We start from the raw sequence: 17,532 nt of genomic DNA, 5'->3' as shown, positions 1-17,532 counted from the left end.
AGCATGGTGAAATAAGTCAGATAGCTTTAGAGAGTGTATGAATAGCAGGGCTGAAATAGAATGAACTTATATCTGGGAAATTACCGTCACCTATCAATTCCATTTCTTGTTATCAGTGAAATAATTGTCTGTAGCAAAAGGAGATAGCTATGGTTTTGAACACTATGGAACAATGTGGACCCTTTCACTATTTGGAAGTTAGGAATCACAATTTTCCCTATTTGATGGCCAGGTTGAGCCTCTTAGCTGGGCATAATTCTCCTATCTAGCAGATAAAATTGTGTGGAATTAATGCTAATGGGGATATTGGTGTATCCCCAATTATGGCTTGCTATAGGGAGTGCCACAATACTAATCACGTGGTTTGAACACCACGATTGCCGGTAATGCATTTGGCTGCCTTATCAAGGATTCTAGTGACATGTACACCTGTTCTTCCCCCTTCTATTTTGTCGCTTAGCTGCTCACCTCTGATTTGTGTTTTTTTATTCTTTCAACGTCTTTTGGTGAATGTCCTAACTTATGAGTCTAGTCAAACATTGATATGATGTGGGGAAAATTCCATAACTTATACATAATTCTAAGAAGCTAATGTTCAGTGCTGTAAACTTGTCAGATAAAGATAATGAAAAAATTAACCATCTTTTAGTGGCCACTTTAAAATTCTCTATGACCCTTAGGGTGTTCAGCAGATAAAGCTTTTAAAGCTTTTAATGTTTTATTCTAATGCCTAAATATGTCATATGATATTTTGCGATTGTGAATCCTTGAGATATGAGTTATACAGTCAGTAGAGAATTTGCATTTGTTTTCATTAGATATTTTTCAAAAAATATGTCGTAGCCTGGGACTTTGACATATTCTTCGAAGATATACAAGGGTATAGGGTGGGTATTCTAGGGTGGGTATTCTAGGGTGTACACTGAAAAAATTGTATTGTTTTATTATAGCAGTCCTTGTTATAAGGCTCTATTAACCTCTATTCCTGATTATGGGGGAGGATATTCTATTAACAGGGCACAAACAGGGTATAAAAATGGGAGTTACTGAAATGCGAATTTCATATATGCATTTGCAACAACATAGAGGTAGGTCACTGAATAACCCATTAAAAACTAGTAGTACTATGTCATGCAGATCTCTAGGGATCTTTATATGTGCAAAGATATGAATATTTGTTTTTATATTCTAAGAATCTGTGGTTGTTTCACTTACTTGTATATGCATTGTCAGTAATGGGCATATATGACACCTGTTTGTACAAGAGCTGGTTATTGTTTGATTGTGTTTGTCAATTTGTCAATTACATTTATTTATTATTAGGCCTGGGCGAAAATTTTGTTCCGTTCGCGGAAATTGCGATAATTTGACATTTTCGCGTTCCGCAGAAAGCGCGAAAATGTCAAAATTTCCGCATTCCGCAGCTTAGCGATAATTTGGTTCTTGCTCGCGCTGTAAAATAATACATTCTCGCGTGCGCACGATCGCCTTACCTGAATCCCTGCGTTCGCCGACAAGTTTTCTTGATCCGGTCGCGTTCTCCACGAGATGTTGTATTGTTTTAAGCCATTTGCGCTGTCTCGCGACAGTTCGCGCCCGCAGTGACGTCATGCGTCGTGCGATCACGTCTTTCTTCTCGCGATCATGCACCACGAGACAACTGAAAACAAGATGGCCGCGCCCGCGAGCAACCACATGGGTAAGTTGGCGAGCTGCAACCATGCAGAAAATCTCGCGAACATGCAGGAAAAAAACTTCCGCATCTTCGCGATATTTCCGCGTGTTTGCGATAATTTTTAACATTTTCGCGATAATTTGCGAAAGTGGATTTCGCAAATTCCGCCCACCCCTATTTATTATGATTTGGAGCTCCGAAGAGTTCCACATAAAAACATATATCCAATTTATCAAATCATCTAACACTTAAAAAAAAAAACTAATAAAATCACAATGCATTCATAAAAAAAATGCAAAATTCATAATTGAGTGTTAATTGCAAAGAGGAGCAATAGGAGCACATAATCAATTTTGGAGTCCTTACAAATAGAAAGCTAGCAGGGGCTGAACAAGGCAAACTATCCCAATAGATCTTTAGACAACTACAACTGTGCGTTTGCAAGGATGCAAACAATATGCTTGTAATAATACAATTAATTCACCAAGGATTAAGAATTAAAATATGAAAGAATAAAAAGTGTAAAAAATTCGGGATACAGTACACAGTAACTAGCATCTTAAAGGAACACAGAAAAGTGCAAGTGCTCGAACATGATAGATACCTAAATCTTGGTTGATAGATATTCATTTGTATGTAACGGTATTCATAGGAGCGTACATGGAAATATGAGCGCAAGCATGGAGCTATTCCTTCTCTAAAATATATTTAAAAACTGTTTAAAGAAGATAACATTTTTAAAACAGACAGGTTCGGGGGGGGCAGAAGACAATTTCGGGCCTCCTCAGCGGTGGCAATATTATACTTTAGAAACAAAAATGTCTAAGATATTGACATTGTGAAGGTTGTAGTAGGGGGCAGACGAATAGGACGCAAGTCCTGCACAAAAGTGCCACATAGGTGACAAAGTCTTTCCAGCCTAGGCAGACCCTCCCAAGCTCCTATTACAATTCTTAACGAATGTGAATTCTGCCAAAGCAACAAGATTGTTCTGCTGACCCCATGGGGAAGATTCCATATAACATAGGGTTGCGGCTTTTAATAAATACTACTCCTACTATACAGTCATTATTGGGATGCGCTGTACACAGTGCCGTATCTCTTTTATGACATATGTCCCAAATGTTTTTTTTTATTCTGGTTTTCAGACCATGTTTGGGAAGAGCTCTCGTACATCTATTCTCAAAGTCAAACAAATTTATGGCTTTCTAGCAATTCCTAAAGAGAACACTTTTTCCTTTCAGGATATCAAAAATCTCGTCACACATTGCTACCCGTAAAGGGTTCTCAGAACTGTTCAATAGTGCATTGCTTAATCTTAAACACACAGCCATAGATAACACGTAAGTGGAAAGTAGCCCGAATTCGAGCTGAATCGCCGTTACGGGTGCTGCACGATTCAGATTACACATTTGGCGCCAGATACGCACCTCAACTTTCTTAAAATTATCCCGCTGCTCTTCCTCAGGCATAACTCAATGCTGGAGGAATTTTAATTTTAAAATCTGATAATTTGTGTGCAAAATGTCTTTTACCGCAATGCTTATAAAGTCTACCAATTGCGGAAGCCTGACAGATTGATTTACCTCTGCAATGGTCAATAGGATCGCTACTGGAGCACTTACTTGAGAAAATTCTCCCTCAGTAAGGGTATAACTTCACCACGGCAAGTTTATCATTCTCAAGGAACCAGTGCATATTTTTCCTAACTCAGCATCCCCGATATCTAAAAAACATAATTTTACTTTTTGAAATATTTATTTTTAAGAAGTAATCTCCTGAATTACTTGCTAGCTCAGTAAGTCGCCTTTGGAGTGCAATTGGAGTAAGGTCTAAAAAAATATCTTCGTCCGCATATAGCAGGTAGCTTAACTTCATAACTCCTAGTTTTGGGGTATCCCCTTTGCAAAGCCTACCCTTCTTGGCAGATCATCATTATAAAGAGAAAAGAGAAGAGTAGCCAGTAGGCACCCTTGCTTCAGCCCGTTGATGTTCTCTATTTTCCTCAACGTGTGTATATTTTCAAACTATAACAAACCGTTTTAAGTCTAACTCTTGGATGCTATTATGGGGTTGTAATTCAGGTTGCAAATCAGATGGAGGTCACACTAGAATGGACCAGAATGAACATCATGTTCAGTCAGAGTTATAATTCTGATTAGAAGATCAAACTTTCGTTCATGTTAAAGTTTTCTAGGATAACATAATGTTTAGAAAGGCAGGGCTGTCTAAGATGCCACCTCACAATCCCACTTGCACCTGTTAAGTCGACAAGCTCAAGATGATAGGGATGCACAGGGGGTCAACAAGCTTTGCAGTGAAAACTTGCTGGAGTGTAAGGTCCCCTCAAAATTGAGCCTATCATGGTAGGGATGATAGAGTGAGCATGTGTGCATGAATTACTTGGTGGAGCGCTGCATTTGAGCATTCAGGCCCCATATGTCAATGATCTGCTTGACTCACTGTGCACCCTGCTCTTCTTCAGTGGATGGGACTGGCCAAATTTGCCCCAGGGTTGTGCCAGTGACCCATGCAATAGGTAATCATTTTTCCAATAGAACTACCTGTTAAAATCGTTCCTTCTTCATACAAAACAGCCCTATCTGCCTCCCACAACCACACATTGCCCAATGACTTTTGAGGTGATCCCCCTTCAACTCAAACATGTTTTTGCTTGATGTTTGCAAATAAATAAACACAAAGCACAGTGCAGTGTTGAGCCAGAGCAGGGTTATCGAAGTCAGGATAAAACTTCGTGTTTAACTGCAATGGGGGACTGTGATAATGAAAAAACACTATCTCTACTCAGTCAGTGTTAAGGCTGCACTGTTCTGAGAGTGGGCAGTGAGGATTTTGAAGACGTGTGTGAGGCATCAGCTGGCAGCACCGCCACCTTGTAGGCTAATTTATGCTGCACTGCTACCATGGCCAGAGGAGGACGCTGGGGAAATCATTACACCAGGGCAGTTGCAGGACAGCCGGCAGCAGCCATGCTACCTGAAAGAAGTGAAGGCAGACACCCAGGACAAATGTGACCCCTGGAGTGGTGTACAGATCCAAAACAGCACCATTGACTCTATTCCTGACAGGGAGTGGGCTACATTGTGGCAAAATCCTCAAAGTTATTTATTTAATTATTACATTATTCCAAGAAGTATAGTTTCTCAGTACTGTACATTTATGCATCATTTTTACAATATAAGATGCATCCAACTAGTAACATTTCTACCAAAATAGTATAATGAATTTAGCTTTAATAGCTAAAGAATCATAAGAAAATTCACTTCCAAAACTAAAAGTAAGGCTCTCAGCCTCTTTAGAAATCAATTTGGTGTGACCCTCTTGTCCCAGAATTATGCTTTTTTAACTCCTTGTGTGCTTAGGACATGCTGAACACGTCCCCATCACCGGCGCTCGGGTGCTGAAGATGTGTCCAGCATGTCCTAGCACCCCCTAAATGAGGAAGCGCTGGCACTGTCCCATTGGCACGCCCGCTTCATGCCCCCACCTGTAATGGCAACGTAGGTGCTTCCCCTGCCACCCATAACCTCTCCCCTGGCAATCTGATGATGTCAGCATGCCAACCTCATCAAAACACAACAGCTTCCAGTGCATCCAGGAGGAAGGTATGTTGTTTCTCCCAAGGAGGACTCAGAAGGGCAGAGAGACACCGGGGGAAGGGGAAGTATTTTTCCGTTTCCCTGGTGTCTCTCTGCAATGCATTCCTACTGCGGGATCATGGGTAGAACCGCGATAGAGCAGCAGGAATACACCCACTAGACACCAGTTTTTTTTTATGCGGGGAGCGGCACCTTGGGCAAGGGGCGCTCCCTATCATTTGGCACATGATTTGACTGTTTTTTGTTCCCCCTGTGGGCATATCGGCCATTTTTTAGGCTGATCTGCCATTAAGGGAGGCAGAAAACCACTAGACACCAGGGATTTATATAGATCCATTTTGAGGAGCGCCCCTTGGGCAAGGGTTTCCCCTCACCACAGGCTTTGGCTGTTTAGCACCCCTCTTTGGGAGCAGATCAGCCATTTGTTAGGCCTTTCTGTGCCAAAGGGGGGAGAAGGGGTTACAAACAGTAGAGAACAGTGATTTTATCATATATGTATGCTGGGAAGCGGACCCTTGGGCAAGGGTCACTTCTCAAACTTTGGAGGACTGTTTTGTGCGTTTTCCTCCCCCATGTAGCAGCAGGTCAGCCATTTTGTAGGCCAACCTGTCCGCAAGGGGGGCAGAAAAAAGATAGACACCAGGGAATATGACATTGGTGAATATTGGGGAGTGGCCCCTTGGGCAAGGGTCACTCCTCATTTTTGAGCACATGTTTTGGCCGTTTTTCACCTCCCCTCCATGGGAGGATCGGCCACTTTTTGGCCTGATCAACCCACAAGGGGGTCGGTAAACTACTAGACCCCAGGAAAGTATTGTCCACACATGCCCTTTGTTTTCTGCTCTCCATGGGAGGGATCAGACTTTTCTTAGGCCAATCTGATCACTGTGAAAGCAGAAAAACAATTGACAGCAGGAATACGTTTCTGTGTGTGTGTGTGAACTGGCCTTTGACTGCTGGTCTGCGCATAATGGGGTTTGGCTGACAGTCTGTGTGTACTGTCATTTGGTTGGTGGAATGTGTGGACTGGCATTTGTCTGCTGTTTAGCTGATGGTGTGTTTGAACTGCACATTTTGTCGGTGGTGTGTGTGGGCTGGCTTTTGGCTGGCGATGTGTGTGACTGGCATTTGGATGGAGGTGTGTGCGAATTGGTGTTTGAATTGTGTTTGACTGGGGTAAAGGTCATTCCGCTCTGGGGTTCCAATTTCTTTCTTTCCTTTGCTTTGTGCCCCCCTAGGGGTAGATCGGACATTTATGAAGCTGATTTGCATTTAGGGGCAGACTACTAAGGGCCTCATTACGATGCCGGTCAGAAAGCATTCCAACCAACTCGGTCTCGGAATGGTTTCTGACCGAATCGGATTCGGGGTGTCCGGCCTACCAGTTACCATGGTTCCAGACACCTTTTGGTCAGACTCCCATTGACTTCATTGAGAGCCTGTGTTCTGACCGACTACACAGGTTCCCGTTGAAAAAAAAGGGATGGTTGAGGAAAATCGTGCCTCCTGTGGCAGCCACCCCATGGTGCCTGACACACTGTGCATGATCTTCCGAAGCGGTACCACGGGTACCCCCATGTGCCCCATTCAGAAGGCTCCGGTTAAGTGGGGCCCGCTATGGGCCCCCAGTCGGTTTCCAACAGCTGATCCGTGTCCGTGTCGGAACAACCATTTCGGAAAAGCTGTCCGACATCGTAATACGTTGATAGGAAAAGCACTCCCTAGACCCGTACGAGTCGGCTCCTAACGACTCGGTTACTCCCAATGCCGTTCCGAACCAAATCGGGAAGACCGAATGGTTTACGCCTATTGCAATCGGTCGGTTGGAAGGCTTCCCGAATCGGTCATAAAGACGGGTTCCGAATCGGATTCGAACAAACCCAATGCCATTCAGAGACTTTTCTGACCGCATCGTAATTGGCCCATAGTGTTTAATAATGTTAACTGTTTTATATTTTGTCATCATTTGCATTTGTGATCTTAATGTTTTATTTCTCCTTTTTATTGTAGTGCAAAGCTTTTGATTTCTTTGGAATTAACACATGCTTGCGGTTTTGGCACTATTAGATCTGCAGGTTTTTTAGTTGCATGTGTTTGGTAAGAAAACTTAATTACAATATTTAAATCACATGAGGATCATTGCCCTGCTTGAAAGTTTTTTTTACAATTGTAATAATTGTAGCTTATTTAGCTTATGATATTTTTTTTTCAAATTTACATTTGGATTTGTGCAAGAGCTGTGTTGTGTTATCTTGTGTGCAGTGTTCCCAATAGGCTGCGCGGCTGCGCGCCCGCGCACTCCAACCTCCCGGAGCGCGCAATAACTATTATGAAGCACTCACACTTCACACATCATTGTGAGAGAAACCACACACTTCGCACCTGCAAGAGAAACCATTTGCAGCTGCTGCTTTTAAAAGCGAGCAGCGCAAAAATGTTCACTTACAGTAAGCGAGGTGGAAGAGCAGCAGTTTAACTTTCCTCTTTCACGGCATTGTATGGGGCTGCCGAGGGTCAGAACTGGAGTAGCAAGTGGTTTCCGCACATACCATTCGCTGCGTTAGATTTGGAGTCGGCGGCGGTACACCTTTGAAGAACCATGTTTTATTGCCTAGCACTAAATGTCCATTGTTCGGCACCCTAGTGATGTTTTATTTAAAGTCTGTGCTCTGGGCATTGGCACCTGATGCTCCTGCAGAGAGGGTATCTGCTGTTTTTTGGCCACCCGTTACACTTGTGGAGGTGATATTAACAAGTATTTGCAATACAATATGTCTCGCATTTGCGAGAGTTTGAGCTATTGGCATTGTAAATCACAATGCCTTTTATATGTGTTGCTTTTTAAAACACAAATAAAAGGCATTGTCATTTACAATTCCAATAGCTTAAGCTCTCGCAAATGCGAGACATATTGTATTACAAATGTTTGTTTACATTCTAGTGATTAGTTGAAAAAGGACTACACATACCAGAACGCAAAAGAGAAACCTGAACTGGATGAGCACATTTGACTAATGCTCCTAGGAACACCAAATATTTGTTGCTTCTGCTTTATTTTGGCAAGTCCCATATTTAACTTAATTTAGACAAAATGTTGTAGAAACGTATCAATATTCTAGGCTTCTGTTTTAACATTTCAAAAACAGCTTACTATTCTGTGGACTCTTTATGGAGAAACGCTAGAGAAGTTTCACTTAATGCACTCCAGTCAGCCTACCCGTCGCTACCTGACTCGAACGGCATATTCAGTGGAATGACAATATTCAAATCGCCCTTGTACCTCATATGCAACCATGCAGGGCCAGCGCTAGGCATGGGCAGTGTGGGCAGCTGCCCAGGGCACCGCACCAATGAGACACAGCCAGGTTATGGCATTAAAGATGCGAGCTTGCAAGTGCGCCGCCGCCACCTTAAAGGGCCCCCTCCCCTGGCCTGGTTGCTGTGGTGTAGGGAAGCAAATCTGAGGGGGCTGAAAGGTGGGGGGCAGTCCCAGTTGCAGGAAAACACATTCCTCCGGCAATTAGGTCTCCACCCCCCACCCACGTAGAGGCCCAGCGTGATGGCTATTGTCCCTCTGTTTACCTCCCTTGCAGACTCTGCAGATAAGCAACCCTCACACCTCCAGCCCTTTATGAGCTGTTAAGAGGCCCTTAAGGAGAGGGAGGGGCTGCAGCTTCAGGAGCAGGGGCATCTATTGAGATGCAGGCAGTCCTGAATGTGTCACGTCTATGGAAATTAGAGGGGCCTCACAAATTTCCTTCCTGCCCAAAGCCCCGAGAATCCTAGAACCGGCCCTGCAACCACGAGTAAGTCGGTGGTCGCCGTTTCTAAGAAAGTAATGCTGACGAAAGCTGCGGAATATTTCAGAAAAAGCCCTCAAGGACTTTCCTGCGCTTCGAGCGAGTAGAAGAATCAGAAAATGCAGAGAGCCTACTTTGTACACACATGTAATGTACACACATGTACAAAAGAATCACGACCCCTTTTGATGCGTAGAGAACTCTCTCTGAGAAATCCTGCTTAAACACTACTATTTTGACAGCACTAAGAGTTCAGTGTGTCCCTGCTGCTCCATCACCACCACCCTGGCAATTCTGGGAGAAGGAGGCTCACAGTTTGTGATCGCTACAGATTTATTTGTCCAGAGCTGAAGTTCCGTCCTAAAGTATCCCGCTTTGTAGATGTAGTTTCTTTTTGGAATTAGAGGTATAGAAACAGGCTAGTCCATGAAGCAACGTTTTCACATTTTGAATCCAATAGGTCTCGAAATCGCGAGATTTTAAGCTATTGGCATTGTAAGTGATAATGATAATGCCTTTGATAAATGTGTTTTTCAAAGCAACGCACATAAAAGGCATTGTCATTTCTAATGCTAATAGCTCAAACTATCGCCACTTTAATGGTTGGCAGTTTTCCGGGCTGAGCGCTGAAATGCAAACCATGTACGTCATGCAACGCACATCACCTGAATATGATAAAGTCTCTTTAAATTCAAAAAAGCTCTTTTCCCCTAACATGCAGAGTCTTTGATGTTAATACATGAAATGATATCGCTGCACCTAGAGGCAGAACATAAAAATGAGTTTTTTAAGCATGAACTTAGAACCATTCCCGCACTGGTCATGGCAAAAATGTTTGTGATCTAAGAGGCAAGTAAATTGTCATATGCACACTGTATGTGGCCCACATTCTTATAGTAAGAGCAACATTGGGGAGAGAATTTGGCCTAACAGCTTGGGAAGTTGACCTTGAAGCTGGAGAACCGGGTTCAAGTCTCAGCATCCTGTGATTTTGGTCAAATCACTTAATCTCCCCGTGCCTAACAAAAATGAATGTGTCCATCTCAAACGCAACTGGTGCTCATGTAAAGTGCTCTTATACCTTTGGGTCTGTTTCGCGTTATATAAAACAAAAAAAACATAGAACAATTAATGAAACCCAATACGTGTGTATGCCTCATATTCTAAACTCACATATGTGAAGATACTTTCATAGGCAATAATTTAGGAAATGGAAGATTTCTGAAATAAAATATTTGCCTAAAGTCACCCAGTTTAGTTAAGAGAAGAAGCTGGGATTAGTCTCAAGTTTTCTGGTTTTACTTTGTGCAATGAGCTACTAAATGGATATCTATTGGTCTTCGCTGTTGAACCGCAAATGTCGGTGCTTTGTGTTGAGCTCTGTCTGCATAATTTCCACATTCCTTAAGAAGTACAGGAGAGACAGGCGTACCATCTCCTTCCCTCAAGCCAACTCGTTTTTCCCCAGTCTGTATTGAGAGGCAACAGTTACATTTCTCAGATGGTTAGCATTATTGTTAATTTTGTTGCTATCATTATCTTAAAAAAGCCAGAGGAGTTTACACTGATGCACAACACCAGTGACATAGCCAGTATGGCTTGGGCACTCGTGCAAGGAAGAAAATGGGCCCCTTGGCCTCTGTTTGAATGGTTAAAAACAGAAATAATCAGCTCTCAGTGGCCCCTCAGGCCTCTCGGCTCTGGTGCCACTGCACCTGCTACTTTATCTTCTCATATTGGATCTTCTAAAGGATTGTATCTGGCGCATTCCTCCCCAGGAATTTTGTAGCCCACCCAGTTCCACACCTCATGCAGTATGAATGCCAGGGAAAAGCTGAATCACAAAAGGCGTAACTCACAATGGTTTATAAACCCATTTAACTTAATTAATGCTAATAAATAAACACATGAGCAAATTCCTGTTTGGCCTAAACTGGAACCCTATGTAACTATTGCATGCATGGTCGTTTTTTTGACGCACATAGTCTTGGCTGCAGTGCACAGAGACCTTACACTTCTGCACACAGAGGAACAAAATTAGGGGGAACATTGCTTGTGTGTAATTTTTCTTTCTTCTCTAGTAGGATATCTTGGTGTTTGCTGTATCTGTGCAGATTAGGTGCAGTTGACCGTCAGTCTAGCTGTCTGTGGCAAGTGAGAAGAATCTTTTAGTGTGTCAAGTTCATTGTGTGGATTGTATTGATCATTTTTTCCGGATTATTTTATGTCAATAGTTATATTTACTGTTTTCATACAGCTGAGGTTGTTGAGTTCTAATTTGACACAGTGCTGTTTAGTGTTGTCTTGTTTGTTGTGAAAGTTTCATACACTTAGGCATTATGGCTGTCCACAAGCTGACCGCCCAGCAGGTTGTAGGTTTGCTTTATGAATCTGCCTCTGAACATGGCTCTGAGACTGACTCTGCATCTAAGGCAGAGGACCGAGTTGAAAATACTTGCTGTAAAATTTCAGTTCAAGAAGAATCATCTTATGATGATTTCCCTATTAGTGTTGACGAAGTGCCTCTTTTAGAGGAGGATAGTAATGTTCCGGTAGTGCAGCAAGACAAACTGGGCTGCAGCCAGGGGCTGTAAGGCTTACCATTGGAAGTGCTGAGTCCTGGGTTGCCCCTTACATGGCTGCTTTTGTTGTTAATGCTACAGGATTGCCACGAGATTACCCTGATTGTGACAGTCTCTTCAAGATTTGCCCGTCATTGACCATTTTGTAGATTGTTTTTAGAGATCTCTGCTCCAGGGAAAGACATATCTGTGGATCAGTCTCTGGTACTGGTAAAGAGGCCTTTGGTTTTCAAACAATGCATTCCCAGCCAGAGAGCATGTTATGGTATTAAATTGTGTATGCTGTGTGAAAGTGCCACTGGCTATGCATATAATTTCAGGACGTACACTGGTAGGGATTCTTCAATTGACCTCCCTGGTTGTCCTTCCACTTTTGGAGTCTGTGAGAAAATGTTGTGGGAAGTTGCCAGAGCACTTTTTCACAAAGGTCGCCATATATACATGGACAATATCTACACAGATGTGCAATCAGTTAAATAATTGTCCAGAGTAGGCAGTGTGGAATGTGGCATAAAAGGCTCCAACCATAAAGATTACCCTAAAGAGTCCATGTGAAAAAAATGTGAAAAGGGACAGAGCTGTGCTTTGCATAGCAAAGAATTTCTTGCTGTTAAATTTCAGACAGAAGAGATGTCGACATGCTCACAACTATTTCTAATGAAAGTACTGCGCCTGTGACTGTTTGGGGTCAGGTTGCAGAAGTGCACAAACCAGTGTGCATTCTAGTCTACAACAAGCACATGGGAGGTGTAGATAGAGTAGATCAAAGGTTGGAGCCTTACAATGCTGCTCAAAGTCCTATATCTGTTACAAGAAGTTGGCTGTTCCTCTATTTCTTTTAGTATCCTTCAATGCTTACCTTGTTGTCAAAAGACCATTCTTCACAATCCCAGATGTGTTTTGAACAGTTTCAGCAGTCTGTAATAGGCAGACTTGTTGCAACTAAGCAGGCAAGTGTTCCTAGATTTGGAGTGGTGAAAGATGTGGCTAGATTGAAAGATCGCCACTTTACTGAATAGATTTCTCCAACACCCAAAAACAGACTTTCCTTGTCAGAGATGTAGAGTCTGTGTCCGAAGAGGAGCATGAAAGGAGAGTCATTTGTACTGCCCTGAGTGTCCTAATCCTGGCCTATGTGTACCTATGTTTTAAATTGTACCATACATGACTCTAGTATTGGGAGCAACCATTAGAGTAAAGGGGAACTGACTGTGCTCTGTAAGGCAGTAGTTTGATACAGGTTGGTTCTTTCTATTTGAAAACAATGTGCTCTTTTTTACCTGGATGTTTTATTTGTCCCAGTCTGTGATTTGCGTGTGATTTGTGTGTGTAATCTGTTCATTGTGGAAGTGTTTCAGAGATGAAAGTGGTGTGGAGCTTCATGGTGATGATGTCTGAGTAATATTTTTTTAGTGGTGTGTGTGGGTGGCATCTGCCTGGCGGTGTGTGTGGACTAGCCTTTGGCTGCCAATGTATTTGTAGTGACCAGCAGCGAGTCACTACACACACACCATCACCAAATCACCAGTCCACATATTACGCCAGCTGCAGGCAGTGTGATTGCTGTGTCTGAACTGGTGTTTGGCTGGCCATGCATGGCTGGCATCTGGCTGCTGGAGTGAGTGAACTTCTGTTTGGATGGCGGTTGTGTTGTTACTTGCTGCTGGTCACTACACACACACTGGCAGCCAAATGACAGTCTACACAGTCTGCCGGCTGCCAGGCAATGTGATTGCTGTTTCAGTTCTGTGGGTGCATGAAAGTGATGGGCCTTGAATTGCGCTTTGTGTTGATGTGTGTGTGGCAATGTGCTGGGCCCACGGCTGGTGGCATAAAGTGGTAGCTTCACTTTTTGGATTTGGGCTCAGCTGTTACCCAGGGAAACCTACCAAATCCAGGCATTTCTGAAAACACCAAGGGGATCAAAGGGCGGTGTGTTTCTGGGACATATTCTTCCTGAATCAGAAGCAATCCACAACATTTCTACCACCTAGCGTAACCCCACTTATCCCAATAAAAATGCTGCCCCACTTGTCTGGCTGGACCTAGTATCCATGGCAGGAATGGATCAAACTAAGGTCAATGTGAGTCATTGCATAGAGACACTCATTGACCTTGGTTTGATCTGTTTCTGTGACTGGAAATAAGCCCAGCCACACATGTGAGGTTCTATTTTTATTAGGAAACTTGGGGAATGGTAGGTGGTAGGAAACATGTTGCTACTTGCAGATTCCAGAACATTCCAAAAACAGAAATGTGTGGAAAATATGTTTTATTAGTAAAAGTTTGTGGTTTGCAAGGGCTTCTGGGTAAGAAATCCTAGTGAGAGTCACGCAAGTCACCCCACTTTAGATTCCCTGGGTGTCTAGTTTTAAAACATGTACAGGTTTTTTAGGGTTCTCGATTTGCTGGCTGAGCTAGGGCCTAATATCCATAGCTGGTCGCATTGCAAAAAAGGGTCAGTTTTCAGTTGAAACATATGATGGGTCCATGGTGAGTTTTGATGCCTTTCCTGTCAAAGTCACTGCCCTGCCCATACAAGTGTGGTACCATTCTTATTGAGAGATTTGGGGGAATGCTAGGGGAAAAGAAGATTGTGGCTTCCCACAGATTCCAGAACTTTCCATCACAGAAACGTGAGGAAAATGTTTGTTTTTAGTCAAAGTTTGAGTTTGCAAGCACTTCTAGGTGTAAAACCTGGTGAGAGCCATGCAAGTCACTCCACACTTGCCCCACCCTGGATTCCCAAGGGTGTCTAGTTTTCAAAAATGTGCAGGTTTGCCAAGTTTCCCTAGGTGCAAGCTGTACTATAGCCCAAAATCTACAGTTACCAACATTGTAAACAAGCATTGGCATAGCCAATAGGTCTCGCCTTTGGGACCTTATAAGTGTTTAGTCATGCAATAGTTGATGTTGCACCAAGGATATTGTGCTGGATAACTAAACACTTATAAGGTCCCAAAGGCGAGACCTATTGGCTATGCCAATGCTTTTTTTTGTGTAATTGTTTTCAGCCCTAACGAAGTTGCGGGAGGTTTTTGGAACGAAACACGTTGGCTGGATTTTAACCTGTGTGCATTAAAGAAAGACAATAAAGGAAATATTGTGAGCTTATACTGGAATTGGACTCATTTCTGATGCACCATCCTATATGTTATAATAACGGTATTCAGTGTATTGATATAGGATTGACTGTGTGCAAGGACCCATTTAGATCCAAACAGATTATATTAAATCTAGTTGTATCATTGAAAATTAGAGTGAATGCCATAAAAGGGGCTCTTTCTTGTTTTTTTTAAATGTACTGTTCATCATATTGTGTGCGGTCCAGTCCTGCATATTTGCTCTTTATTTTTGCAGGGCCCATATATATGTTATTGCAGTACATCTAAGTGCCCTTGCACATATTTACACATCTTCTTGAGAGTATGAGACAGTATGCATGGGTACTAATTTTATGTTTGGGTGTGCTTGTATGGTGCTCATGTTGGACCTTTGTGATTGCCACATTTAGTGTTTGGGATTTGAGGATGAACATTACATAGTGTTTATTAGGAAGGTAGGATAAGGCCACAGAGTATGACTATGCAAAATCTGTTTGTGATTTTCTTGCAGGTGTGCTGAAAGCAGGGTAGCCCAGCAGGGTTCCAGCCTTGCTGCCCTCAGCATGAGATGTGGGAAATACCAACCTCCTTTGGGAGTGCCATAGCAAGCACCAGTCCCTCCTAGAGTATAGGAAGGACCAGCAAAGACTGACAGGCTAAACGGTCTAGCATTAGGCTAGGTCCAAGACAATAGATGTCAAATTTTTCTGGGCATCCTAGTCCCCGGATGATCTTCAAGAGGTAGAGAGTACAAAGAAGAGCAGGACTGGAGTTCAGCTCTGTCAACTTCTAATTGGGAGTAATTGGGTGAAATACTGTGAGTCCATTCCTTTTAGGTCTCAAACTGCAGTGGGTAAGGTAGGGTAGGTTGGACCCAGCTCCACTGTGCATAGGGAAGGCCCACCTTCAGACTTGGCCCCTCAGTGGGTGGTGTCCCCAGGAATGAAAATAAGGGGCATGCAAGTGTTTTTACAAACTCACTAGTGAAGACTCGCCTACACACATCCTACACAACAGGGTGAGGAACTCTGCACAAAGTTCCCTTGAGGTAATGAGGTCCTCAGTTTAAAATGGATGGAAATGGAAAACCGTGTGATATCTGGAGGAAGTGCTAAAGATCTACCAGTGGATTTCTTCCACAATTAGCACTTCCTCCAAAATTCAAAACTATTTTCCATTTCCATCCAACTCACAATCGAATCTTTCCAAATCAAAATTACCAAGTAGTCCTTAGCAGAAAGCAGTTCAGTTTACACCGATGATGTAAAAGTTACACTTAATTCCCCACACTGCGTCAGTGTCTGTGTTTTCTATTTTGGTGAGTGCTCTCAATGAAGTCATTCCGTTACCTTCAGTCGAAAGAAAATTGTAATACTACTTATTTTTTATTGATTGTTCCGAGCTTTGCCTTTGAAACATCTGGTCACCCTGACCCAAACAAAGACAAAAAGCAGGAAATTCTGGTTTGCCGTATAGCGTTAACAATGACCAACTACAACTTGCAGAAGGAACGTTACTGCACTTTCTTCCACTTTTATTTGAATTTTGTTAAGTGTAGCATTTTGCTGGTGAACACCAGTCACAAGCTGCACCACACTGAATGAGTGATAAAGGCAGAAGTGCTTAACAACCAGATTAACTTCATTTATCCATGATAGCGCATGGCTTTAATTGTATCTCAAATAGTGAAAATGTGCTTGCCTCTAGCTTGCATTAGATTGAAATATACGAGTGGGTTAAATGGAGGGGGTAAAAAAGAAAATGCTTAAAGGAATAAATACAGGAACCTGTCCAAATTTTTTTTTAAAGTATACTACGGATAAAGAGCTGGCATGTAGATTATACGCATGTCGGATAATTAAAAGCAATCAATAGACGTTTAAGTTTACCCTGAGACGAAACATAGAAGCTTCTGCTAGTTACTAGGGGGCATTTTATCAAGCACGGCATTAAAATTATCGCCGCTTTAGCGGCAGAAATCTAAAGCGGCGATAATGGGCTTGATAATATGCCGCAGAGAATTCCCATAGAAGCCCATGTTGACACCAGAACATGGGCTTCTATTGGAATTCTCTGTGGTATATTATCAAGCCCATTATCGCCGCTTTAGCGGCAGTTTCCTGCGGCTAAAGCGGTGATAATTTTAACGCCGCTTTTTGATAATATGCCCCTAATTTACTTCAAATTGAAAACATCCACCAGCAGGAAAACCAAGTGGACTGCAGTAAACAGCTTGCCCCGATTTCCCGGAACCCAGCAGCAGCCACAGGCTATCGGCAGAGCACAGAGACCCAGCATCCTGCTTGGAACATGGGTCTTCTGCCAAGTACATGGGCTTCGACTTCAGCACCTGCAGGTAAACAAACAAGTTCTCAGAGACCAGGTTACGGACTCATTGGTCCCCCCCCCCCGGGGAGACACAACTTGATGATATTTGGGGGAGACACGCAGTTGTGTTTGGTGGCGATTTTGAAAATGTGGCACTTCATACCCTGTGACATTAATATCAATGAAAAAAGAACCTTTGTGAGGCGAGAAAGCCAAGACGCCTTCTTCAGAGCAAGTTTAATCAGCATTCATTTGCTAACAAAAGTTTCATTGAATTTTTAAAGGGAGCCCTTTACCCATCCCCTCAATCGCACCAGTGTTTGCATCCCCTGCTCTCCCGGCACTGGAATGAAGGTAATACACTTCCACTGTCTGGGAAAATGTCAACTTCCATCTGGTGTCAATGCAACCAGAGGTATTTAA

The 17,532-nt window shown here is 42.9% G+C and overlaps 1 protein-coding gene across 1 annotated transcript in view; it reads right to left on the bottom strand.

Moving 5' to 3' along the window:
• The window catches only part of LOC146866021 (transmembrane channel-like protein 1), a 367,836-nt gene that overhangs the window by 32,209 nt on the left and 318,095 nt on the right, over nucleotides 1–17,532 (bottom strand). The gene's annotated exons all lie outside the window — the stretch shown is intronic.

This window comes from Triturus cristatus, chromosome 2_1, assembly GCF_964204655.1.
Source record: "Triturus cristatus chromosome 2_1, aTriCri1.1, whole genome shotgun sequence".
Classification (NCBI taxonomy): Eukaryota; Metazoa; Chordata; class Amphibia; order Caudata; family Salamandridae; genus Triturus; species Triturus cristatus.
This window is presented reverse-complemented; position numbering and strand designations above follow the sequence as displayed.